The 26,219-nt window shown below is 46.1% G+C and overlaps 2 protein-coding genes across 5 annotated transcripts in view; one reads left to right on the forward strand and one right to left on the reverse strand.

Moving 5' to 3' along the window:
- RNF182 (ring finger protein 182) overlaps positions 1 to 14,746 on the reverse strand; it is a 100,801-nt gene extending 86,055 nt beyond the window's left edge. The window contains exon 1 of the mRNA XM_068236926.1: positions 14,652 to 14,746. The gene's annotated coding sequence lies outside the window, so the exon portion shown is untranslated. The remainder of the gene's footprint in view (positions 1 to 14,651) is intronic.
- A 131-nt stretch (positions 14,747 to 14,877) lies between these two features.
- Positions 14,878 to 26,219, forward strand: part of LOC137517650 (uncharacterized) — a 57,195-nt gene continuing 45,853 nt past the window's right edge. For 3 of the 4 annotated variants that reach the window (XM_068234642.1, XM_068234646.1, XM_068234645.1), the window contains exon 1: positions 14,878 to 15,003. The gene's annotated coding sequence lies outside the window, so the exon portion shown is untranslated. Of the gene's footprint in view, positions 15,004 to 22,015; positions 22,046 to 26,219 lie in introns of those variants that run through there. The other variant, XM_068234643.1, reaches the window with a different exon arrangement.

The raw sequence follows: 26,219 nt of genomic DNA on the forward strand, positions 1-26,219 counted from the left end.
CCTGCACAAGGGCCCCAAGCTCCTTACACCACTGACGATAATGTTAGCTTTAAAATGATTAATATCTCGCTATAGACAATTACTTTAAATGGAGTTTTCATCATTTTGCTATGGGGAAGAAAAAACTGCTATAGTTATACCTCTGAACATGCTTCATTGCCCATCATTTTTGAGATGCGAAAGAGGGACACTTAAGCCACGCCCCCACCACACCCTGATCATGCCCCGTCACACCCTCATAAGCATACCATATAGATTTCATAAGAAAAATATGTTGTTTTACAATTCAAACCACATTCATATTAACATTTTAAAATTGGTAATATATTAATTTAAAGGATGGGAATAAAGTTTAGAGTCAAACACATTTTTAGTAGAGAAATATATATATTTACATAGAAACAGGGACACAGTCCTTAAAGCAGGACAAATGAGGAGCACTGGCGTAGGGCCCGCGGTCACAGGGGTCGCCGTGGCGACCGGGCCCGCCTCCTGAAGAGGCAAGGGAGGGGCCCGGGAGCTGTGTGTTGGAGGACCCGGGTCCCGGATACAGGGCCGCGTCTGGGCGGGTGCGGCGGGTGCATTGCACCCAGGCGCCTGTCTCTGACAGGCGCCGCCCGGCTGCCGCTCCCCCGCTCTAGTCGCCACTCCCTCCCTCCCTCTAGCCGTCAGACCTCGATCAGACGGCGCCGCGGCGACCAATAGTGCGGGTGCTAGGACCCAGCGCCCGCACTGATATGCGGAAGTGACATCACTTCCGCATATAGAGCGGGTGCGTCCGGCACCCGCTCTTACTGGTCGGGTCACCCGCTGATCGAGGTCTGACACGCTGCAAGGTAAGGGGGAAGCGGCAGCGGCGGGGGGGGGGGGGGTCCCTGTCACTCACTGCCTAAAGGGGCTCCCTGTCACTCACTGCCTAAAGGGGCTCCCTCTCTGTCATTACCTAAAGGGGCTTCCTGTCACTCACTAGCTAAAGGGGCTCCCTGTCACTCACTAGCTAAAGGGGCTCCCTGTCACTCACTAGCTAAAGGGGCTCCCTGTCACTCACTAGCTAAAGGGGCTCCCTGTCACTCACTAGCTAAAGGGGCTCCCTGTCACTCGCTAGCTAAAGGGGCTCCCTGTCACTCACTGCCTAAAGGGGCTCCCTGTCACTCACTGCCTAAAGGGGCTCCCTGTCACTCACTGCCTAAAGGGGCTCCCTGTCACTCACTAGCTAAAAGGGCTCCCTGTCACTCACTAGCTAAAGGGGCTCCCTGTCACTCACTAGCTAAAGGGGCTCCCTGTCACTCACTAGCTAAAGGGGCTCCCTGTCACTCACTAGCTAAAGGGGCTCCCTGTCACTCACTGCCTAAAGGGGCTCCCTGTCACTCACTGCCTAAAGGGGCTCCCTGTCACTCACTGCCTAAAGGGGCTCCCTGTCACTCACTGCCTAAAGGGGTTCCCTGTCACTCACTGCCTAAAGGGGGTCCCTGTCACTCGCTGCCTAAAGGGGCTCCCTGTCACTCACTGCCTAAAGGGGGTCCCTGTCACTCACTGCCTAAAGGGGGTCCCTGTCACTCACTGCCTAAAGGGCTTATTATGTGCATTTACTGGTGAAAAGCTGTCTCTTATTATGTGCATTTACTGGTGAAAACCTGTCTCTTATTATGTGCATTTACTGGTGAAAAGCTGTCTCTCATTATGTGCATTTATTGGTAAAAAGCTGTCTCTCATTATGTGCATTTACTGGTGAAAAGCTGTCTCTCATTATGTGCATTTACTGGTGAAGAGCTGTCTCTTATTATGTGCATTTGCTGGTGAAAAGCGGTTTCTTATTATGTGCATTTACTGGTGAAAAGCGGTCTCTTATTATGTGCATTTACTGGTGAAATGCGGTCTCTTATTATGTGCATTTACTGGGGAAAAGCTGTCTCTTATTATGTGCATTTACTGATGAAAGGCTGTCTCTTATGTGCATTTAGTGGGGAAAATTTGTCAGTAAAAATAATCTTTATCAGTAAATTTTTAGGTATTTGTCAGTAAAAAATAACATGAAAGGTTGGCAACACTGGCAGGCTGCGCAGTGCAACGGGAAAGATACAGGCAGCCCACCTCACTCTTAGGTTTGGCGGGGGGAGAAGCCGACGACAGCGAGCGAGAGTAGGGTGGCCGCAGGCAGCCATAAATACGCAGTGTGTGACTGCGTCACACTCGCAGAACCTCTCAGCCTGCGCAGTCCAGAGACTAGCAGACTCGCAGGCAGCCAAAGCCAGCCAGGAGCAAGCCAATGGAAGAGGGGTAGGAATGGGGTATCACATGCATGCGTAAAGAGGTGGAAGGTGTGGGTGTGATTAGGCAGGACATGGGTGTGGTTATGTGGTTGGGCGCGGTTAATTTAACCACTCCCATAGGCGCCAGAGAAAATCTTGCACCCAGGTGCCAGGCACCCCGGGCTCACCCCTGCCCGGAAATATATGCCTTGCGCTGGCAGTGGCCGTTTTGTACGAGATAGCGGCCGCCCTTCATCATTTCTACATCCTGAGTGGCTATGGACAGCCGGTCAGGCACTTGGAGGATGAAAGCTGCAGGTCTCTGTAAACAGACAGCTAAGTGGATAGAAGATCGACCCCTGCATGCTTGCAGGAGGAGGAGGAGGATAGTGTATCTCTGCGTGGGGCTGACTTCCCACCACGTGATGTGCCCGCGCGATGTTTGACTACTAGCAGTGTGGATGAAAGAACACACTGAAGCTGTAACATGAATAGCGGAAGTGGAGATTGTTATCTAGAATGATTTGATCCTGGGCTGCCGCTGGAGTGGTGAGATTAACCCGTAATTGCCTGTGTCTCTCCTATGAACTGTGCAGCTCTGTCTTTTATTTGCCTTTGGTTGGACTCCTGTATTGAATACTTCTGTAGTGAACATCATGGGGCCCTCCAACAGTTGATCAGTTAGCCTGGCACTTGTAAATGTATGATTGCCTGGGTATGTTTGTTGTGTTGGTCCTATAATCTGTCCAGGGAATTTATGCTTTAGGCTCCCTGCACACTGCAAATCCGTTTTCCGATTCCGATTCCGATTCCGTTTCCGATTCCGATTCCGATTCCGTTTCCGATTTTCCTTGAATACATTCAACAGAAAAACGGATCAAAAAACGCAGCATGCAGTTAAGATTAAAAATCTGAATCGGAATCGGATGTAAAAACAGATTAAAAAGCGGAATCGGAATCTGAAATGCATGCAGTGTGCAAGAGGCCTTATAATGTAGCATTTTATTGCAGTGTTTTTAGTATTCTGGAGTGGTTAAGCACTTGTATTATTATCCTATTTAAGTGTGAAGTTTAATTAGGCATGTTTGTATAATACAAATTGGTATTACCAGTCAGCTTTGTGACCCAGTGCTAAGGTGTGTGCGTGCGTGCGTGCGTGCGTGTCAGTCAGCAGCAGTGTGTGTGTGTGTGTGTATATATATGTGCGTGTTGGCAGCAAAGTTTTTAAACGTAAGTGTGAGCCGGGCCTTATGCTGGGAATACACGGGTTGATTCTGGGGCTCGATTCTGCGCCCAATCGTTTTTGCCACTCAAATCTGTGGGCGATTCTCTTATTTCCGCTTGTTTTTCTTATCTTTTTCCATTGTCCTCAATGCAGAATCGAGCGGCCAAACGATCGGACATGTCGGAAATTATCTATCGAGCCATCTTATCAGCTCAGAATCGAGCTGTGTATTCCCAGCACTAGGTTCGGGCTGATCTCTGCTACTTTCAATGTGTACAGTATAAGCTGTTATTCTGTTCCTGTACTGCTAGTAAACTAGTGGCAGTGTGTGCTGATCTCTGCTACCTCCAGCGTGTACAGTTTAAGCTGTTGTTCTGTTCCTGTACTGCTAGTAAACTAGCGGCAGTGTGTGCTGATCTCTGCTACCTCCAGCGTGTACAGTATAAGCTGTTACTCTGTGCCTGTACTGATGGTAAACTAGCTGCAGTGTGTACTGATCTCTTCTACCTCCAGTATGTACAGTATAAGCTGTTACTCTGTGCCTGTACTGATGGTAAACTAACTGCAGCGTGTGGTGATCTCTTCTACCTCCAGTATGTACAGTATAAGCTGTTACTCTGTGCCTGTACTGATAGTAAACTAGCTGCAGCATGTGCTAAACCCTGCTACCTCCAGTATGTACAGTATAAGCTGTTACTCTGTGCCTGTACTGATAGTAAACTAGCTCCAGCGTGTGCTGATCCCTGCTGCCTCCAGTATGTACAGTATAAGCTATTACTCTGTGCCTGTACTGATAGTAAACTAGCTGCAATGTGCTGATCTCTGCTGCCTCCAGCATGTACAGTATAAGCTGTCACTCTGTGCCTGTACTGATAGTAAACTAGCTGCAGTGTGTACTGATCTCTTCTACCTCCAGTATGTACAGTATAAGCTGTTACTCTGTGCCTGTACTGATGGTAAACTAACTGCAGTGTGTGGTGATCTCTGCTGCCTCCAGCATGTACATTATAAGCTGTTACTCTGTGCCTGTACTGATAGTAAACTAGCTGCAGTGTTAGCTGATATGTTACTGTAACGATTGGTGTCAGCACGCAGAGAGAATCTGATTATTGGTGATCTGCAGTATCACCAAGAATGCAGATATATACCTGATTATTGATGATCTGCAGAATCACCGATAATACAGATATATTGCTAACCTCTGGACACCTAAGGTATGTGAGTGTTTGGTGTAACAGTAATACTTTGAGTAATGCACCTGCCGAGCAGGTGATCAGAAGCAGCCTGGTTTACTGCTTTTTGAGGACACAGGAACCTTCCAACAGCCTGAGATTCTCCAAGGGGTGGAGTCAGGCTGAAGGTAGGAGGAACCTGAGCGGGAGTGACACCTGAAGGGTGGATGTCACTAGCAGGTCAGGAGACTATCTCTTAAGGGGGTAGAGATAGTCCCCAAGGTAGTAACATATATCAAACAAAGCCTAGTCTGGGTGTGAGGTCCGTGTTCTCTACACCCTAGAACTAGCCTGAAGTATAACACAAATGATAATACAGTTCCCTAGCCTTGGGTGTGAGGTCCGTGGTCTTTACACCCTGGAACTGGTCTAAAGCATAACATAGAACTGACACAGTATCCTAGTCTTGGGTGTGAGGTCCATAGTCACAACACCCTGGAACTGGTCTAAAGCATAACATAGAACTGACACAGTATCCTAGTCTTGGGTGTGAGGTCTGTAGTCACAACACCCTGGAACTGGTCTAAAGCAAAACATAGACCTGACACAGTATCCTAGTCTTGGGTGTGAGGTCCGTAGTCACAACACCCTGGAACTGGTCTAAAGCATAACATAGAATAAGCAAGAGAAAGTATTCTAGCTCAGTGTGGATTCCCAGGTCCTTCCTGGTTCAACCACACTGTAGGATCTGACTAAGGTCTGAATGCTTCCACGTAAGTGTTTGCAATGGCAGACAACCAGCAACTGACAAGCAAGCAGAATATATAGTAGCTGAACTCTGCTGCCCCGCCCGAGCCACTCAGCCAATCATGCGTCCAGCAGGAATCAGCTGATCGTCCTGATCAGCTGACACTTCCCCTGCTGGTATAAAGGTCCTGACTTCTGGCCCGCGCGCGAGTAGCTCTTCATCCATCTATGTGGACTAACAGACCCAGCCACTCCAAAGGCACGCTGCTGCGTACAAACCGCCAGCTTGGACGCGGAATCAGCCGCCTTGCTTTCAGCACACGCGGCGGCTTTTCCGCGTTTTCTCACAGTTACCTCCTGTATGTACAGTATAAGGTGTTTCTCTGTGCCTGTACTGACAGTAAACTAGCTGCAGTGTGTGCTGATCCCTGCTACCTCCAGTATGTACAGTATAAGGTGTTGCTCTGTGCCTGTACTGATTGAAAACTAGCTGCAGTGTGTGCTAATCTGTTACCTTCAGTATGTACAGTATAAGCTGTTGCTCTGTGCCTGTACTGATTGTAAACCAGCTGTATTGTATGTACAGTATTAGCTGCAAAGCCTGGTACACACATACAATTTTGAATAGCCAATTTTACTACTTCTAGGTATTATGAGAGCCCAGCTCTGTTCACAGTATTCAAAGTCTCTTGGCCCTCATACTACATGCAGTGGAACCAATCAAAATTGAATGTGTGTATGCATCTTTATTCTATGCCTATACTGATAGTAATCTATCTAATTAAAGGCATCTTGCTACTAATTGCCCTATTTCCTCTGGGCGCTGAGTATGTCTGCAAATTGAACGTGGCACCTATGCTGCTGCAAAGCTGCATTGCTATAGCCATGCCATGCACAGCTATAGGGATTCGGATATGTGTGTGCGTCGGGTGTTGTGTGTGTGTGTGTGGGGGGGGGGGGGGGTTGTTGCCGGGGGGGCACATCCAGATTCCGCATCGGGGCCCAGAGGTTTCTAGCTACGCCACTAATGAGGAGGAAAGAGGAACAGAGGGAAAGGGCTCCCAAAGAGGGACAGTTGTGATGATGATGTCATGAGGTATTCGTAGATATTTATTTTTTTGCATCAGACGACCTTCAAACCAGGTCATACCATTGATCTTCCAGTGTTTTACCTTTTATACAGCTGCTTGTAGAGAAAAGGAAATGCAGTAGTCTTTGTCAGTATCAATGTCATTATCATAAGCGTGAACTGAGGGGAGTAGATGTTCAGCCCTTTAGCAAAGCAATTTTCTAGTGTGAGCATGGAATCCATGTCATTTGTCTCTCTACTGAGCTTGTATTGTATTGGCAGAGGTTAGGGTATTAATCACTCAGAGTTTTTAATCACTCTTGAGGATGACTTATTACGAAAGTGTTTCAGCAAAGTAAAACAAACTTTGTGTTCATTTGAAACATCCAACTATCCAATTATCCACAAGGGAAGTGTCTGCTTCAGTTGTTAACACAAAAAATACAGGCAAAGTATGAGGAGGTGTTTTTGTTGACAGTTGTAGCATACTCTGCGCATGGATCCTTGCTGACCTCCCCTACTTGGGTTTTTAAGTTTGGCATTTGCTAAATTGCTACTTCTTCTTGTTGTAAATATATATAAAAGAAGCATGTTGGGGATTTATTATTCACAGCAGGATTACACATCACACCTCAATGTGTTACCAATATACCTAGTGTTGAATCTGTATCCAGGCAAAATTCACAACTATTCTGTAGAGACTTCATTTACATAGCAGCAGTTATGGGACCTGCGCTATATAGGGACTAACACAGATGTGATTGTTGTTTCGCTTGCTTATTCCCATTGCTCCCACTGTAAGAAAACAGGAGAAACGCTAACCTGCCTGTAAAGGCTTATACACATTTGTAGTCATAGTTCTCCTTAAGGGACAACTGAAGTTACAGGGATATGGAGGCTGCCATATTTATTTCCTTTTAAAGTGGACCTAAACTCTTGCACAGCACAGAAGGAAAACATAGAGAAATGCACCCTGTATGTGTTTAGGGAGTTTGTCAGTCTAAGTCCCCTTATCTGTTTCCAATCTCAAGTTGTAATTTGATCTCTCCCCTGTGTCAGCTGACTGCCATTGCATATAAGCTCATTTGAAAACTAATAATGTTAACAAGATGTCTGCTTCCATGAAAGCAGTAAGTAGAAACACTGCAGATGTATTGTAGGATTTGTATCAGCTGTAACAAAGACATTTTTTTAATATAACCACTTGACGACCAGTGGCTTTTCCTATGATCTGTGCTGCGTGGGCTCTCCAGCCCGCAGCACAGATCGGGATAGAGCCAGGGCGATCAGACTTACCCCCTTTTTTCCCCACTAGGGGGATGTCCTCCTGGGGGGTCTGATCGCCACCGGCTTGCTGTGCTTTGCGGGGGGGGGCTCTTCAAAGCCCCCCTCCGCAGCGTTCTCAGCGCTCCGTCCCTCTCCCTCCCTCTCCCTTCCCCTCTGAGCTGCGCAGGACGGATATCCGTCCTGCGCATTGTAGGATAGGCTTCAGCCTATCAAATGACGGCGATCCCCGGCCAATCAGAGGCCGGGGATCGCCAATCTGCCTTACGGCGCTGCTGCGCAGCAGCGCCGTATGATGTAAACAGCGGGGATTTCTTCCCCGCGTGTTTACATTTTGCCGGCGAGCCGCGATCGGCGGCTCCCTGGCTGTTCACGGAGACACCCTCCGTGAACTGACATGGAAAGGCCACTCGATTGAGCAGCCGTTTCCATGGTAACCCGCAGACGACCAGTTTACGCCAATCGGCGTTAGCTGGTCGTCAAGAGGTTAAAGGTTATTATGCCGTTGCATATCTTTTAGAGCAGAGAGGACCGAAATTCGGGTCCACTTTAAGCAATACTCGTTGCCTGGCTATCCTTCTGATCTTCTGCCTCTAATACTTTTAGCCATAACCCCTGAACAAGCATGCTCCCGATCAGATGTTTCTGACATTATTGTCAGATCTGAGGAGATTAGCTGCATGCTTTTTCCTGATGTTATTCAGTCACTGCTCCAGAAAAACAGAGCAGCAGGTCTACCAGGCAGCTGATATTGTTTTAAAAAATAAATAAATATGGCAGCCTCCATATCACCCCCAGTTCAGTTGTCCTATAATGATCGTCCACCATTTCAGACAACCTTTCCTTGTTCAAAACTGATGCTTGAGGCTCTACCTATCAGTATGTACTGCCCTTTGGAAGGGGTAGGGGGAGAATGAGTGGAAGTTCAAGCACACTGCTGTTACTAGAGGCGGTTTATAACAGTGTTCCCTAGCAGGTGTTCCCTAGCAACTCTTTAGTATTTGAGCACTCTGGAAAATCATTTTCCAGAGTGCTCAAATACTAAAGAGTTGCTAGGGAACACCCAACATACTAGGAAATGGCAATCAAATGTAGCATAAGTAATGACATCAATGATAGTAGAGCGTATATACCTCCTAATAATAATTCAGAATTAAATGTACAGAGGAAATCATTAGCACCATGGTACCAATAAAGGGATAATGCAGTGACTGAAGAGGCTCAGGTGTGGTGGCAACTATATGTGGCTAGCGAGATATGAACAGTTCCAGTTTGGAAATTGTTTGCAGCTTGGAACTGGGCAAATGAAAAAGCTATGGGACGAGCATTTGATTGGCCTGATTCCAAGCTGCATATGAATAGCTGAAATGGTCATGTATGCTAGAATGATTTGCATCTCAATGACCATCTCTGGTTGCAACCTCTGCATATCTTATTGCTGAGCCACTGCTTATTCTGTGCTATGATGGACCACACAGAAACGTGTAGCAGAAACGCATCATTCTCCAGCTAATCTTCAGCAGACGTGCTGCTCAAGCAATTCAATGGAGTTGGTAAAACCATGTCACACCAGCAGCAACTTGATGCTCCATATACGTGCATTGTGGCTGCTGCAATCTTCTGGATAATAAAACGTAACTATGCTACCAGACATATGTTATGCTACAGATCTGTGTGCAAGTCTTAGAAAGGTTGATTCACAAAACAAATACAATTAATCATTTCACTGTACCTGTTTTTCATGTCAGGCTAAAGGTGTCCATACACCGGAGAGGGGGTCTATTCCTGCCACACACTGCAAGTAGAGTTTTAATAGACTTCAGTTTGAAATCTATTAAAAATCTATGAAACCACCACAGCAGGGCTTGATGACGGACCCCCAGGTCTTTCCCCATCTAACAGTGCTCCTCTGGGGCATCTGCAGAGTTCATGGCGAAGTGTACTCACCTGTCCACTGGTGTGCTCCCTACTGTATACTTCTGTCTCCACTCTCTGAGCCGACCCCTGCTCTCCATGACACAACGGCATGTAAGTACTCACGTAACATGCTGTCAGCTCATAAAGAACAGGTGGTCATCAGTGATGGAGACAAGCAGAGCGGAAGAAGCCTGCTAGTAGACATGTGAGTGTGCTCCACCTGTGAACACTCTGCATCGAAGTGAGGCTTTTCCTTTCAAAACTGGATCAGAACCGTAGGAAAACAAGATATGTAACAGTTCTGATCCAGTTCAATACCATGTCTGAAGAAGAAACTTCAAGATTCAAAAGCTTTTAAGGGAATCTTGTACAGTTAGTCATTAAAGGTATTAGCTAAACAACTTTTGTTGTGAATTCATGCGGCCGTTATCGGCCACCTCAACTGACTTTAATCTAATCGTATGTATGGGTCTGAACAACATCACTTTTATTTGCAGTAGCTTTGATAAATCAGCACCATTGTGCCTACTTAATTTATCCTTTTTGACCTGTCTGTTATATATATATATATATGTATATATATATATATATATATATATATATATATCAACCTTTTAGCCTATCACTTTGTACTGTAGATGTGTTTTAAAGATTATGGCAATAGGTGCTGTTTTTTTTTGTCTGCCAGCAGTAAAGATGATGAACTGCAAGAATCCGACTGCAGGTGGATAAAACAACATGAACAAATTACACAGCGAGAGCCAATCATTTCTTGATCTGTATTCTATTCTTTTTTTCAAATCCTCACTTTGAAATGTATTCATTTATTCTTCCCCTACTACTATCTTTCGGTAAAGTTCCTCTTTAACACTGCCAAACATTATCAGATATGTAATTTGCTCAGGTAAACAATTGACATCTAATTGATATTGATCATTTACCTGGATACCATTGCGCACAAGTCAATATTCCTTGAGATGTCAGTAAATTCTCCATGCAATGGAGATCTGACCCTTACCCCAAACTCAGACTTCTAAACGTGTCGGTAAATGTTTGAACAGTACTAAAATTGACCAGTGGGGCCCTGATTTTCAACAGATTTACGTTGGATTTTATGTCTATATTGAATCTAATTTCTATTCCAATAAAATGTCTAAGGGCTTGTTCACACTGCAAGAGATTTTTCTATGTCAAACACTTTTATTGAGGTTTTTTGTTTTAAAATGAGCACAAAACAAACAAAAGAGGGTCCAGTGTTCACAATTTGACAGGACATCATGACAATTAAACCAGAAGAGAATGCAATAAAGATACCACCACAACAACACAAAACCTGACGTCATGAAGAACTGGCATACAAATGACAACTAGAGAGGAACCACCTCTCCCGTGAACCAAAGAGGCACAACAGCCCAGCTTGGCTGCCGAGCCCCTATATAGAATTTCGGACCCTCCCGCCCATTACCCATAACCCCAAAATAAAAGAATAAAAAGCAGAAAAAAAGCAGAAAGAGGAAAGAAAAGAGAAAGATAATAATAATAATCGGAACATTTATATAGCGCTTTTCTCCTGTTGGACTCAAAGCGCTCAAGAGCTGCAGCCACTGGGACGTGCTCAAGAGGCCACACTGCAGTGTTAGGGAGTCTTGCCTTGAGAACTCCTTACTGAATAAGTACTGACCCTAGCCAGGATTTGAACCCTGGTCTCCCATGTCAAAGGCAGTGCCCCTAAAGAGACACTGAAATGAAAAAAAAATTATGATATAATGAATTGGTTGTATAATACGGATAATTACTAGAATTTTAGTAGCAAAGAAAATATTCTAATATTTTTATTTTCCGTTATATAGTGTTTTTTATAACATTGCATAATTCTCTAATATTTGCAGTTTAGACACTACTCAGCATTCTAAATGGGTTCAAAAGTTCACTAGCCTGCTCTGGAAAATCTTCCCTGCAGAGGGAAAAGAAGATAAATTGTCTTTTAAAGCTTATTATCTCAAGTTTCTGGCAGAGTTCTCTGAGACTTTGAAAGTCGTGGAGCTCAATGGCTAATTTGCATAGATAACAACTGGAGTTTCTTAGCTCTTCCTTTACTGGAAACAATATTAAGGTCCGTACACATGCCGGACTGGAGGCAACGACGGGTCCGTCGTCACCTCCCGCTGGGTGGGCGTTCCAACGACAGTCCGGCGTGTGTACAGTCTGTCGGCGGACTGATACGGCTGTTTCTGAGCGATCCGCCGGGCGGATCGCTCAGAAACAGCCGTATCAATCTGCAGACAGACTGTACACACGCCGGACTGTCGTTGGAACGCCCACCCAGCGGGAGGTGACGACGGACCCGTCGTTGCCTCCAGTCCGGCGTGTGTACAGACCTTTAGACTTGTGTCTTTGCTGCTAATGCTTCTTTTCTTACCTGTACTACACATACAAATCATTATATCATCATTTTTTTTCCGCTTCAGTATCTCTTTAACCAGTACACTATCCAGCCACTCCACTTACATACTCCACTCAGGAACCCTAGGGTTCCTATATAAAGTACTACTTCATTATCATATCACTATATTACATTAACCAGCTACATAAAACTGAAAATAACTTTGGTTAACCAATACGCCTGAGTTCAAATGTAATAATATTAAGTCATAATTGATGAGAAATGTTATTGATGGCAAGGCAGATATCATTGGACGCTGCATTTCTATCAATAAAGTTACGTTCACACTATGACCATTGTGTTGCGCATCCTAAAAAACTTGATCACAACCCAACTGCGTAGATAATTTGTATCATGCGTACCGCACACAGTGTGACCATACAGTCCATTATGTATGTTTACACTGCAACCATTACAGCGTACATCGTCCAGAAACACATGGATTCCACCCCGCATTACTTGTGAATGTATACTGTACATACCATTACAGTCTATTCATGTCGCGATTATATTGTCTGTTGCAATGCAACACAACACAGTGGGGTTGATTCACTAAACCGTGCTATGACAAATAGCACACCTTATCAAAGATATCACACCTTATCAAAGTTAACTCGCCTTATCAGAGTATCAGAGCAGAGTATACATTGCACTCATAGTCAACCCCTATGGGCTTGATTCACAAAGCGGTGCTAACCTACTTAGCACGTCTAAAGTCTTTAGACGTGCTAACAAGGGTGCTAGGTAGGTTAGCACCAGATTTCTCAATCAGATCACACGCAAAGTTTTGTGCGTAAAGTTTTACGCACGCAAAATCCTATGCGCGCGCTAAGTCCCATAGGCTTTAATGGGCACTTCGCGCGGAGCGCCCCGGAACTCTGTGCAGTAAAGTTTTATGCGCATAAAGTTTTGTGCGCATAAAGTTTTGTGCGCGAAAAGCTCGTTTAGACGTGCTAAGGGGGTTTTCACAGGCATGCTAACAGTTAGCACCGCTTTGTGAATCAAGCCCTATGAGTGCAATGTATAAGTAGCCTAAGGGCTCTTTTCCACTGAGCAATTCGATCCAAATCGCAAAAACGCTAGTGATTTTTAAATTGCTTGGGTTGCTACTTTGTTATTGGAATCACGGAAAGTATTTTCCATTTTCATGATTCATTTCTTTTTGTGAAGCGCAATCGCTTTTTGAAACAATTTGAATTGCGATTGCGTTTAAGTGGTCAAGGATATATGCATAATCACAATCACAATTAATGAAAAATGACTATCACATGGGTTTGCATTAGGCGATTGCTAGGGGAAACTTTCTAGACACATTGATGAATTGATTACATAAATGCTGATACCCAGTAAATATGTAGTGGCATTATGTGGTACCCTGGTGGCCATGGACATAAGCAGAAGGAAGTTATAGTTGTAGCAGGTGATACATTTTATTGGCTAACTATATTTATAGATGCATGCTACTATATATATATATTTACAAATGCAGTGTTATCCAAAGAAGAGAATTAGTACATTTAGTTAGCCAATAAAATTAGAATTATTTTTTCTGTAATAAATCTGAAAGAAATTTTAAACCACCGAACTTGTGATACGGTTCAGCTCTCGGCGTACTTGATTGCCATAGTAGAAGCAGTGGTTATGAATGTTGGTAATGATGATGGTATTATTACTGTTCTAAGCAGCTGTAATTGTGTTTGCATACACTTAGTGCCGCTTTCCTTCCAGCACTATGCCTGCTCATGAGACTACTGTCCTCTCTTATCTCACAAAACAGAAGAATTACCAGCACAACACAATCACTGGTTTAGACAATGGCTATTCTCACTTCCTGTTCGCTTTACTGCACAAGCATAAATAAAGGTCTCTGATTTAGTAAATCTTCCTTTGTGCTGGAAATAATGAAGGCAATAATCTTTCAGGGAGTGTGGCAGCAGCGAGCGCACAGAGCTTCCTTTGTTCAAGAAAACGTTATATGGTAAAGAATCTTGTCTAAAATTCAGATTTCCACAAACCGCTTACGTGCCGGGTGTACGAGCAATAACAGCGTGTGTACAATGCTAATACCTTTATAGCCTCCCCACTGATTAGCCTCTGTTAAAGGACATTCAATGCATATATATGTCAAATGATCAATATACACTGACAGCTCAATGTGCTGTGCTTTCCAGGATGTGACATTCAGCTCATCCTGAGCATCTGTATTCTCCCTGAGCCATCCGCTAACCTGCCTGCACTCAGCTGCCTCTTACAGCAGGGCTGCAGAAATAGCGCTCTGTAATGACAAAGCGAGTATTGACATGGCCATGAATAAACTTTATTTACAAAGCACTAACATATCACACAATGCTGTACAATAGATAGAGGAGACATTACAACGTTAAACAATGTCACACATGGACGTCACAGTGCTAAATAGTGATACACATATATATGGTGATAAGAAAAACATTGAAACATCAGTCAGCAATGGCAATGACATCCCAACATAGAACACTAGAAAATAGCCACATGTAATAACGTAAAAGGTTGTCTTATTTTTTACCTGGGGCTAGGGTGGATAATTGCACACAGCTGCCTCTCCTTTTCTTCCCGTGTTGTCCTCATCAGTATCTGAGAAGTGAATCTTTGTTACTACTACACAGCAGACTGGGCAGCTCCTGGAAGTCACTATAGCAACAGACCGCGTAAAGACTCACTCTCTGCTGCTGCTCTAAGCTGGTATAGCAGCTTTACCCCCTCCTGAGTTCATTCAAGAATTCCCATTGAGTGAGGAATGAAGCTGGCAGGTGGAGCCAGCAGCCTGGATGCAGCTCTCATTGGTCCTATCCTGCAGAGGTGCTGTGTGATGATGCTAGAAATAGGATTTATGGGCAACCTATTCTAGCCAATAAAAGGTAGATTGCATCCTGCAAGACAGGAGATGAGCAGTGTGTTGCAGCAATAACATACCAAAGTTGAGTTACAATGAGCTATGTTAAAAACAAGTCATACTGTTGTACAATTATTATTAATAATTATTATTAATTTTTACTATGCATGTTTATAGTGCTGACATTTTCCACAGCACTTTGCAGAGTACCCTGAATAATTTATGTTACTAAGGCCCGGTTCACATTAGCGTTAAAAAGTGGACTGTAAGCGGAACGGAACGGATACTGTAGAAGCGGAACAGATGCAAATGGATCCAATGTTGACCTATGGAACCGTTCACATGCGTCCTTTCGTACGGATCGGTTGTGTATGTCCCGCTGAACGGAATGCAACTTTGCTGAAGCACCAATTTTTGAGCCCAGCGGACCAAAAATGGAAGATGAATCCCTGCATTGGGGCAGTGGGAGAATGGAAGGTTTTTTCACACAAGTGAAGTAATGGACTGTTCGGAGGGCAAAATCTACTGGGGGTGGGGGCCTGGGGGGATGTGGGGACACAAATTGGGCCGTACCTGAGTGGGTGGGCAGGTGAGGGAGGGTGCCGCAGCCGTGCGAGTGGGTGAGGGAGGGTTAACACTTACCCAGGCATCTATTGCAGCCGGGCGGTAGAGGGGATTTCTTCCAGGCTTCCTTCCACATCATGTGACTACATGCGTCATGTGACTAGTCACATGACGCGTGTAGCCATATGGCGCGGAAGAAGATGGAAGCCTGTAAGAAACCCCCTCTACCGCCCTTCTGCAATGAAGAAGATGCCTGGGTAAGCTTTTAACCCTCCCTTACCCGCCCGGCTGCTGCACCAACCCTCACCTGCTGTGGCAAATGGAGTGAAAACGGATCCAATCGACCGGTGATCAGATCCGTTTTCATGAATCTGTTTGCCAGTGTGGACCAAGCCATATGGATCCGGTGATGTGGAGACCGGATCCGCTTTACTGAATCCGTTTGGCTACAGTGTGAACCGGCCATAACTATCCCTCAAGGAGCACTCTCCAATGTCCCTGCCATAGTCAGAGGCCTGATTCAAAAAGATGTTGCTAGGTGACAATGGCCTCAATTCACGGAGTTTTATCAAACACTTTATCAAACGTTTGATAAACGTTTGATAAATTACCTCATGGGTAAAATCTAATTTTGAATTCACTAAGGTGTTATATATTTATCGAATGTTTTACCGATAAAATGTTCAACAAATATATAACACCTTAGTGAGATTTTACCCATGAAGTAAATTATCAAACGTTTGATAAAGTGTTTGATAAACGTTTGATAATGCTCCGTGAATTGAGGCCAATAGGGTATATGCACTAAATGACACTAAGCAGAATTATGTGTTAAGTCTTATGCACGATGAGTAGACCGTAATACATTGCATTCTGCTCTACTCATTGTGTGGTAAAGCTTAACGCATTTTATTCTACTTAGTGCAGTTTAGTGCATACACTCCAATATCTCACAGTTGGGAAATAATTTAGGAATAAAAAAAAAAAATGCAGCATGCATGGGTACATAAATCATGGTACAAGAAGATTAGGACTTTTCAAATTCTTTCCTTTTCTGCATTCCTAGTAATGGCTACAGTAATGCAAATTTAGTTCTGCACATGCAAATTATCGGTGTGCAAAGCCCAGGGGCATAAGCAGAGCCGGCGCAACCAGGGCCGGCCTTAGGTTTCACAGCGCCCTAAGCGTAACCAGATTTTGGTGCCCCCCCATTCATCCTCTTTGCGTGCGCGCGCGTGCACACACACACACACACACCTACACACACACACACACCTACACACACACCTAAACACACACCTGCACGCACACGCACGCACACACACACACACACACACACACACACACACACACACACACACACACACACACACACACCTACACACACACACACACCTACACACACACCTAAACACACACCTGCACGCACACGCACGCACACACACACACACACACACACACACACACACACACACCTAACTGTATATAGGCAGCAGATACGCCCTTTAGTGTATATAGACATTCAAGGCAGATCACCCCCCCCACTTAGGTAAATCCCCCCCTTGGTGTATATAGGCTACTAGACTTGTATATGTAGGCAGATCCCATATGCTGCCTTTATATACTAAAGGGGGGATCTGCCTATATATACAAGACTAGTAGCTTATATACACTAAAGGGTTATCTGCCTATATATACACTAAAGGGGGGGGAGGTCTGCCTACATATGCAAGACTAGTAGCCTATATACGCTAAAGGGGGGATCTGCCTATATATACACTAAAGGGGGATCTGCCTACATATACAAGACTAGCAGCCTATATACACTAAGGGGGGGATCTGTCTATAATAGGCAGTCCCCCCCCTTAGTAAAGATAGGCTGCTAGTCTTGTAGGCAGATCACCCCCTTAGTGTATATCTAGGCAGATACCCCCCTTAGTGTATATAGGCAGATCCCCCCTTTAGTGTATATAGGCAGATCCACCTTTAGTGTATATATAGGCAAATCCCCCCTTAGTGTATATATAGGCAGATCCCCCTTTAGTGTATATAGGCAGATCCCCCCTTTAGTGTATATAGGCAGATCCACCTTTAGTGTATATATAGGCAGATCCCCCCTTAGTGTATATAGGCAGATCCCCCCTTTAGTGTATATATAGGCAGATCCCCCCTTAGTGTATATGCTTAGGCTACTAGTTGCAGATCCCCTTTACTGTATTTATGCAGGCAGCAGATTGTATCCCCCCCCCCTCCCCTCAGCGTAGGTAAGTTGGGGATGGGGAGCCTTTCTTGCTGCTGGTCACTTGGTCTTCTCTTCTCAGTACCAGCTGGGATGGATTCTGGAAGCACGATGGCCAGGACTCATGTCACTCTCAGGACAGTCACACAGGGCAGAGCAAGGTGGCTGGCACACGTGCTGCGGGCTTCTAGCAGCCTGAGGCTCAGCACTCCATCCATCCTATCGTGGGGCTGGGCGGAGTCTCGCACTGACTCCAAGAGGCAGCGCACAGCAGTTGCTGGTCTTCGCCCCCTTAACCCCCAGCGGCACCAGGGGGCGGAGCGAGACACAATAGATTGGACCCAGCCGGAGCCCGAAGCACAAAATAACAAATGCGGCAGGACAGGAGCGCCCCCCTGGAAGCCGGCGGCACGTCACCCTGAGCGATCGCTCCGGTCACTAAGGTCAAAGGCCGGCCCTGGGAGCTACCATAGAGGCAAGGAGGCAATTGCCCCAGGCCCCCCCAGATCTCACCCTGACTTGTGCCCCCCCCGCACCATTTTTGTCAGCATAGCAACTCACCAGACCAGGCACGCTGCTCTGTCCAATGACCCAGTGAGGATGAAGACGAGAGTGTATGGACTGGAGCAACGCCGGAACAGGTGAATTGCTTTGCTGACAAAAATAGTCCAGGCACCCTGGGAATATCTGGGGAAGGTGGGGAGGTGACGGCCGGGAGGCCTAGCGGGTGAATCTGTAGGGAAGGGGGCTGCAGGGTCCTCAGGTTACTTTTGCCTCAAGATTTCATTATGGCTTGAACCGGCCCTGGACTACCAGTATGTGGACTACCAGAAAAATAATAACTAAAAAAGGGATGTAGTTCACATCATGTATGTTCAGCTGACAAATCTTCAGTAATTGCATGATGCCATCAAGTCAATATGGACCAAAATCTCTGAGGAATATTACCAACACCTCATTGAATCTATGCCATGATGAATAAAGACAGTTTTAGAGACAAATGTCTTGATTCATTAAAGGTCGGCAAATGTATCACACGCTCTTAACTTACGCAAGATAATCTTAATTGCTGCGCAATAGCATGTAGCCTAATTGTAGCTTAATTGTAGCTTAATTGCCGCGCAATAGCATGACGCTACTATGTTAATCACCATAGTAGTGGCTGCGCTAGTGTACTATTGTGATCACACTACATGCTATTGTGCAATTAGGATTAGCTTGCGTAAGTTAAGAGCGCGTGATACACCTTTGGTGAATGATCCACCTTTAATGAATCAAGGCCTTTGTCTCTAAAGCTGTCTTTATTCATCATGGCATAGATTCAACGAGGTGTTGGTAATAATTCTCAGAGATTTTGGTCCATATTGACTTTGTCAGCTGCACATACATGATGCAAACTACATCCCAAAAATGCTCTATTTGATTGAGCGCTAGGCCCATATGCAAATTACTTTTCTCCTGAGTTTTCTCCTAGGTGACATTTTCACAACTCGCGCTGTCGGTGCGCGATACATTTATCAGCCTTTAAAGAATCAAAGCCACATAGAGGACCAACCCAGTACTAGCTAGGTGTACCTAATAAAGTGGCCAGTGAGTATATATATATTTTCTGCATCGTTCTGACCTTTTATGTAACACACAGCTGATGCACAGTAGAGATGGCCCGAACCTCCGATTTTCGATTCACGCAAACTTTCACGAACCGCAATAGACTTCAATGGGGAGGCGAACTTTGAAAACTAGAAACATTTATGCTGGCCACAAAAGTGAGGGAAAAGATGTTTCAAGGGGGTCTAACACCTGGAGGGGAGCATGGTGGAGTGGGATAGACGCCAAAAGTCCCGGGGAAAAATCTGGATTGGACACAAAGCAGCGTTTTAGGGGCAGAAATCACATTGATTGCTAAAATGCAGGCCTAAAGTGCTTTAAAACATCTTGCATGTGTATACATCAATCAGGGAGTGTAATTAGAGTTCTGCTTCACACTGACACACCACACTCACTGTGTAACGCTCCACAAACAGCTGTTTGCGTAGTGACGGCCGTGCTGGACTGGTGCGCACCATAGCAAGATTGCTCTTCCTCACTCAGTGATGTCAGGTAATGTCTGACTGCCTTATCAACTTTCAATGGTTCTTTCTCTACCATTGTTAACCCTCCTGGCGGTCTATTAAAAACCGGCAGGGGGCAGCGCAGCAGTTTTTTTATTTATTTTTTTAAAATCATGTAGCGAGCCTAGGGCTCGCTACATGATAGCCGCTGTGCAGCGGCATCCCCCCACCCACTTCGATCGCCTCCGGCGATCTGCGATCAGGAAATCCCGTTCAAAGAACGGGATTTCCTGGAGGGCTTCCCCCGTCACCATGGCGACGGGCGGGATGACGTCACTGACGTCATCGACGTCGTGACATCAAAGGGAGTCCCGATCCACCCCTCAGCGCTGCCTGGCACTGATTGGCCAGGCAGCGAACGGCTTCTGGGGGGGGGGGGGTGACGCGGCGCGGCTAGCGGTGGCTAATTGGCGCGGAGCGGCGGCAATCGGAGTGCACACGCAGCTAGCAAAGCTCAGCACGGGCTTACCGCAGGGAGGTTAAAGCTTACATCTATTTTTTTAAATACTTGTTCTGCTTGCTGTTCAGTACCTGCAATGAGAAACTTTTATGGAGGGCAAGTCTGCCATTGTGAGTGACCAGTGGTAATGGCCGGGGAATCCTGGTTCGATTCCAGTCCGGAGTGGGAGCCTAAGAAACGGCTACCACCACCACACATCCAAGGAGGGTAGCAGGCATGCTGTAGGCAAAGGAGCAGGAACGGCTACCACACATCCAAGGAAGGCAGCAGGCATGGCATACATGTCCCGAGGTAGTGATCAAAAGGAGGACTTTCGAGGCCCTGCTGTAGATGACACTGATAGACTGTACTACCTGTAACGAGAATCTGTTATGGAGGGCAAGTCTGCCATCCTACTAGTAAAAGGTATGCACTGACTGCCAGGTATAATACAATGTGCAGTCAAAGATGCAGTGAATGGTATGCAGTGACTGCAAACAGCTGTTTGTGTAGTGATGGCCGGGTCTGGACTGGTGCGCACCATGACGAGAGTGCAGGTGATGGCGGCTTTCCAGCCCATATGGTCGCCGGGCTGAGGTAGCTGAATGACAGAACAGTGACTGTCCAGCTGATCAAATTTGGTCTGTCCACAATAAAGCAACAACCTTATTACCTTTGGTGTTCCACCCCCCGAGACACTCACATAGCCGGCGGTCATTGCTTCATTGTGATACGCAAGCCCCAAGGTAATGATCACGAAGGGGAATGGGCACATGTACATGCCTTTTGTTTTGTTGTTGCAGCTGCACTGCAGGCAGAAAAATTAGGCAGGCATGTACACACACTAGAAAAATTATTATAGCAGCTGCTGCTAGCAATGGCCTTACAAATTCAGGAATCCGCCTGGAATCCTGGACCCTGTTGGTGGTGGCGGAGAAGGCAGTCAAGCGGCCTGTGGGCAGAGGTGCTGTGTGGGGAGCGACTTAGTCTTCAGGCGGGCAGTAGCCTGGGATCCATGCCTCATTCATTTTGATAAGGGTGAGGTACTAAACACTTTTGTGACTTAGGCGACTTCTCTTCTCAGTGACAATGCCTCCAGCTGCACTGAAGGTCTTTTCTGACAGGACGCTTGAGGCAGGGCAAGACAGAAGTTGGATGGCAAATTGGGACAGCTCTGGCCATAGATTAAGCCTGCGCACCCAGTAGCCCAAGGGTTCATCGCTGCTTACAGTGTCTACATCCACACTTAAGGCCAGGTAGTTGGCTACCTGCCGGTCCTGACGTCGGTGGAGGGTTGATCCGGAAGCGCTAAGTCGAGGCGTTGGACTAAAGAATGTCCGCATGTCTGACATCACCATGAGATCGCTGGAGCGTCCTGCCCTTGCATGCGTGGACATGGTAGAAGGATTACTGGCAGTGGTACCTTTATTGTGTTGTGCTGTGACATCACCCTTAAACGCATTGTAAAGCATAGTTACCAGCTTGTTCTGCATGTACTGCATCCTTTCCGCCTTCAGGTGAGTTGGTAACATGTCCACCACTTTGTGCCTATACCGAGGGTCTAGTAGCGTGGCCACCCAGTACAGCTCATTACCCTTGAATTTTTTTATACAGGGGTCCCTCAACAGGCTGGACAGCATGAAAGACGCCATCTGCACAAAGTTGGATCCAGACGTACTATCCATCTCTTCTTGCTCTTCCTCAGTGACGTCAGGTAAGTCCTCCTCCTCCCCCCAGCCACGAACAAGACCACGGGAACGTCGAGCAGCACAAGCCCCCTGCGACGCCTGCTGCGGTTGTTCTTCTGTCGCCGCCTCCTCCTCCTCCTCCTCCAAAGAAAAACCTTCCTCATCATCTCAGTCTGACTCCTTTTCCCCGCACGACTCTTCCTCCTCCTCCCCCCTCTGTGCTGCCGCAGGTGTTGAGGAAACATCTGTTTCTGTTGAAAATTGCTCCCACAACTGTTCCTCCCATAACTGTTCCTCTTCACGCTTCTCCACAGCTTGATCCACCACTCTACGCACGGCACGCTCCAGGAAGTAAGCGTACAGGATCAATTCACTGATGGTGCCTTCACTGCGACTCACCAGATTTGTCACCTCCTCAAACGGCCGCATGAGCCTGCATGCATTTCGCATCAGTGTCCAGTTGTTGGGCCAGAACATCCCCATTTCCCCAGATTGTGTCCTTTTACTGTAATTGTACAGGTACTGGGTAACGGCTTTCACCTGTTGTAGCAGGCGAGAGAACATGACCAGGGTCGAATTCCAGCGAGCCGGGCTATCACATATCAAGCGTCTCACCGGCAAGTTGTTTCTCCGCTGAATGTCTACAAAGCGTGCCATGGCCGTGTAAGACCGCCTGAAATGCCCACACAACTTCCTGGCCTGCTTCAGGACATCCTCTAAGCCTGGGTACTTTGACACAAATCTTTGAATGACTAGATTCAGTGCACATGTGCCATGCAGGGTACATGTGTCAGCTTTCCCAAATTCAAATCGGAAAGGAGATTGCTCTGCCGTTGTCACACACCACGTTGCCAATCTCCAGCTGGTGTGGGGTCAGCCACTGATCCACCTGTTTGTTAAGAGCAGCCAGAAGAGCTGGTCCAGTGTGACTCTCAACTTTGAGGAAAGACATGTCTAAGATGGCGTGACACCGTCGTACCTGGCATGCAGCATAGGCCCTGGGGAGATGGGGCTGTGTAGCTGGAGAGGAGATCGCAGCACCAGTAGAGTTGAACTGCCATTCAGCCAAGGAGGAGGAGGAGGATGATAGCAAAGAGGATGTAGCAGAAGGAGAGGAGGTGGCAGGAGGCCTGCCTGCAAGCCATGGAGGTGTCACAAGTTGGCCAGCTTGGTCATCCTGCCCAGCTTCGTTTGCCTCAGACACCTCCAAAACTGCACCAACAGCAGGTACTTCATCATCCTCCTCTGCACACGTTACGTCCATAGTGTCGCCTAACTCAGACATATGAGGTGGTGTAACTTGCTTAGCGCCTTCATCTGGTTGTAACAATAATGGCTGTGCATCAGTGATTTCCCCACCAAATAACTCCTGCAAACTGTTAAATGTGGATGTGGTACTTGGAGTAGCGCTGGTGGCTGCGGAAGATGAGGTGTTAAATAGTCAACCATGTCCTGACAATCTTGAGAGTTGATGGGACGTGCCTTCTCCTGAGCACTGTACTTTGGTCCAGGGCCGCATGAAATCACATCACCATGACCTTGCACAGACCTGCCAGGTGGCCTTCCTCTGGGTATGCCTCTACCTCTGCTTCTACCTGTTTTGTCAGTTTTGACCATATCGGGGGGGATGAAGTGAAAGGTATGCACTGACTTGACTAATACAATGTGCAGTCACACAGGTGCAGTTAACAGGTATGCACGGAGTGGTATATCACATTGCGTGCACTCACATTGGTATGTTGGTGCACTGAACACAACAGGTAGGTATATGCAGTGATGAGATGGGTGTACTGAACACAACAGGTAGGTATATGCAGTGATGAGGTGGGTGCACTGAAAACAACAGGTAAGTATATGCAGTGATGAGGTGGGTGCACTGAACACAACAGGTAGGTATATGCAGTGATGGGTATTACAATGTGCACCTGTCACACACAGACAGGTAGCGGACAGGCACAGTGACACTGCGTGCGCTCAACTCACGTAGGTAGGTGGGTGCACTGTGAACAACAGGTAGGTAGGTATATGCAGTAATGGGTATTACAATGTGCACCTGTCACATACAGACAGGTAGCGGACAGGCACAGTGACACTGTGTGCGCTCAGCTCACGTAAGTAGGTGGGTGCACTGTGAATAGAGATGAGCGTAATGACGTAATTACGATTTCGCGAAATTTCGCGTAATTAGTGTAATTACGATTATGGCCGTAAGTACATAATCGTAAAGAAGAAGGACTTCGCGAAATTTCGCGTAAGCGTAATTTTGCGCGTAATTTTCGCATTACAATGGGTATTTGTTCATGCCGTAATTTCGCATTAAACGCTACCGTAATTTCGCGTTAAACCGTAACGCTCCGTATAATATAAAAAAGCCGCCGACTTTAAGGGTTAATAGCAAAGCCCCCTTAAATGCTAAGAGCCTCAAATTTGGAGAATATATTAAGGAGATCAGAAGGAATAAGAGGAAAACATTTTTTTAAAAAAAGACCTTATAGTTTTTGAGAAAATCGATGTTAAAGTTTCAAAGTAAAAATTTATACATTTAAAAACCCGCCGACTTTAACGGTTAATAGCAAAGCCTGCTTAAAGTTTAGGAACACCAAATTCCTAGGGTATATTAAGGGGATCAGTGGGAATAAGAGGAAAATTTTTTTTTTCAAAAAGACCTTATAGTTTTTGAGAAAATCGATTTTTAAGTTTCAAGGGCAAAAATGTCTTTTAAATGCGGAAAATGTCCGTTTTTTTTGCACAGGTAACAATAGTGTATTATTTTCATAGATTCCCCCAAGTGGGAAGAGTTTTACTTACTTCGTTCTGAGTGTGGGAAATATAAAAAAAAAACGACGTGGGGTCCCCCTTCCCAGACCTCTTTAACCCCTTGTCCCCCATGCAGGCTGGGATAGCCAGAATGCGGAGCACCGGCCGCGTGGGGCTCCGCACCCTGACTATACCAGCCCGCATGGTCCATGGATTGGGGGGTCTCGGAAGGGGAGGGGCAGCCAAGCTTTCCCCTCCCCCTCCGAGCCCTTGTCCAATCCAAGGACAAGGGGCTCTTCTCCACCTCCGATGGGCGGTGGAGGTGGAGGCCGCGATTTCCTGGGGGGGGGGGTTCATGGTGGAATCTGGGAGTCCCCTTTAAAAAGGGGTCCCCCAGATGCCCACCCCCCCCTCCCAGGAGAAATGAGTATAGAGGTACTTGTACCCCTTACCCATTTCCTTTAAGAGTTAAAAGTAAATAAACACACAAACACTTAGAAAAAGTATTTTAATTGAACAAAAAACATAACCACGAAAAAAGTCCTTTAATATTCTTAATTAACCATTAATACTTACCTGTCCCTTTAAATAAATGATCCCTCGAAATAGCCTCGGAAATGTTCTATCAGTTACAATGTAACAAAGTTATTACAATGTAACAACTTTGTTACATTGTAACTACGCCGCACCCGACGTCACTCGCCGCTCAGCCGCCGCATACGCGTCTGCGCGTGCACAGACCCGACAGAGCTCTGAGCTATATAGCTCAGAGCTCTCTAAGCATCTTTGAATTTGGGCTCCAAGGAGCCCCATTGGTCCTTAGCAGACCAATGAAGTTCCTTCTGATTTGAACGGTATTTTCAATTTCGCATCGTAATCGCAAATTTCGCATGCGTAATTATAGTAATGCGAAATTACGAAAATTTCGGCTCAACTCTAACTGTGAACAACAGGTAGGTATATGCAGTAATGGGTATTACAATGTGCACCTGTCACACACACAGGTAGTCACTGAATGTGCTGGGCCTGGCAGTGGCACACACAGTATGAATTATCAAGGCTGTGTATGCAACACAAGTGTCTGTGGGACACACAGATAAAAAAGATCACAAGAACAAGATTAGCTCTCAAAATAGCTGTTGTGGGGTGCTATTTTAGCAGTAAGAATCAGCAAGGAGCAAGCTAAGAAGCCTACAAGAGCCTAACTAATCTTCCCCTATGAGAGTCTGCTCTGTCTGTAGCAGCTGTCCCTTCTCTATTTACTGCAGGCACACAAGTGAGTACAATGGCCGGCGCTGCCTGCCTTTTATAAGGGGGGGGGGGAGTGGCTCCAGGAGGGAGTGTAGCCTGATTGGCTACAATGTGCCTGCTGACTGTGATGTAGAGGGTCAAATTTGACCCAAATGGTGCACTATGGGGGTGAATCAAACTTCCGGTAAAGTT

Source organism: Hyperolius riggenbachi, chromosome 5 (genome assembly GCF_040937935.1).
Source record: "Hyperolius riggenbachi isolate aHypRig1 chromosome 5, aHypRig1.pri, whole genome shotgun sequence".
Taxonomy (NCBI): domain Eukaryota; kingdom Metazoa; phylum Chordata; class Amphibia; order Anura; family Hyperoliidae; genus Hyperolius; species Hyperolius riggenbachi.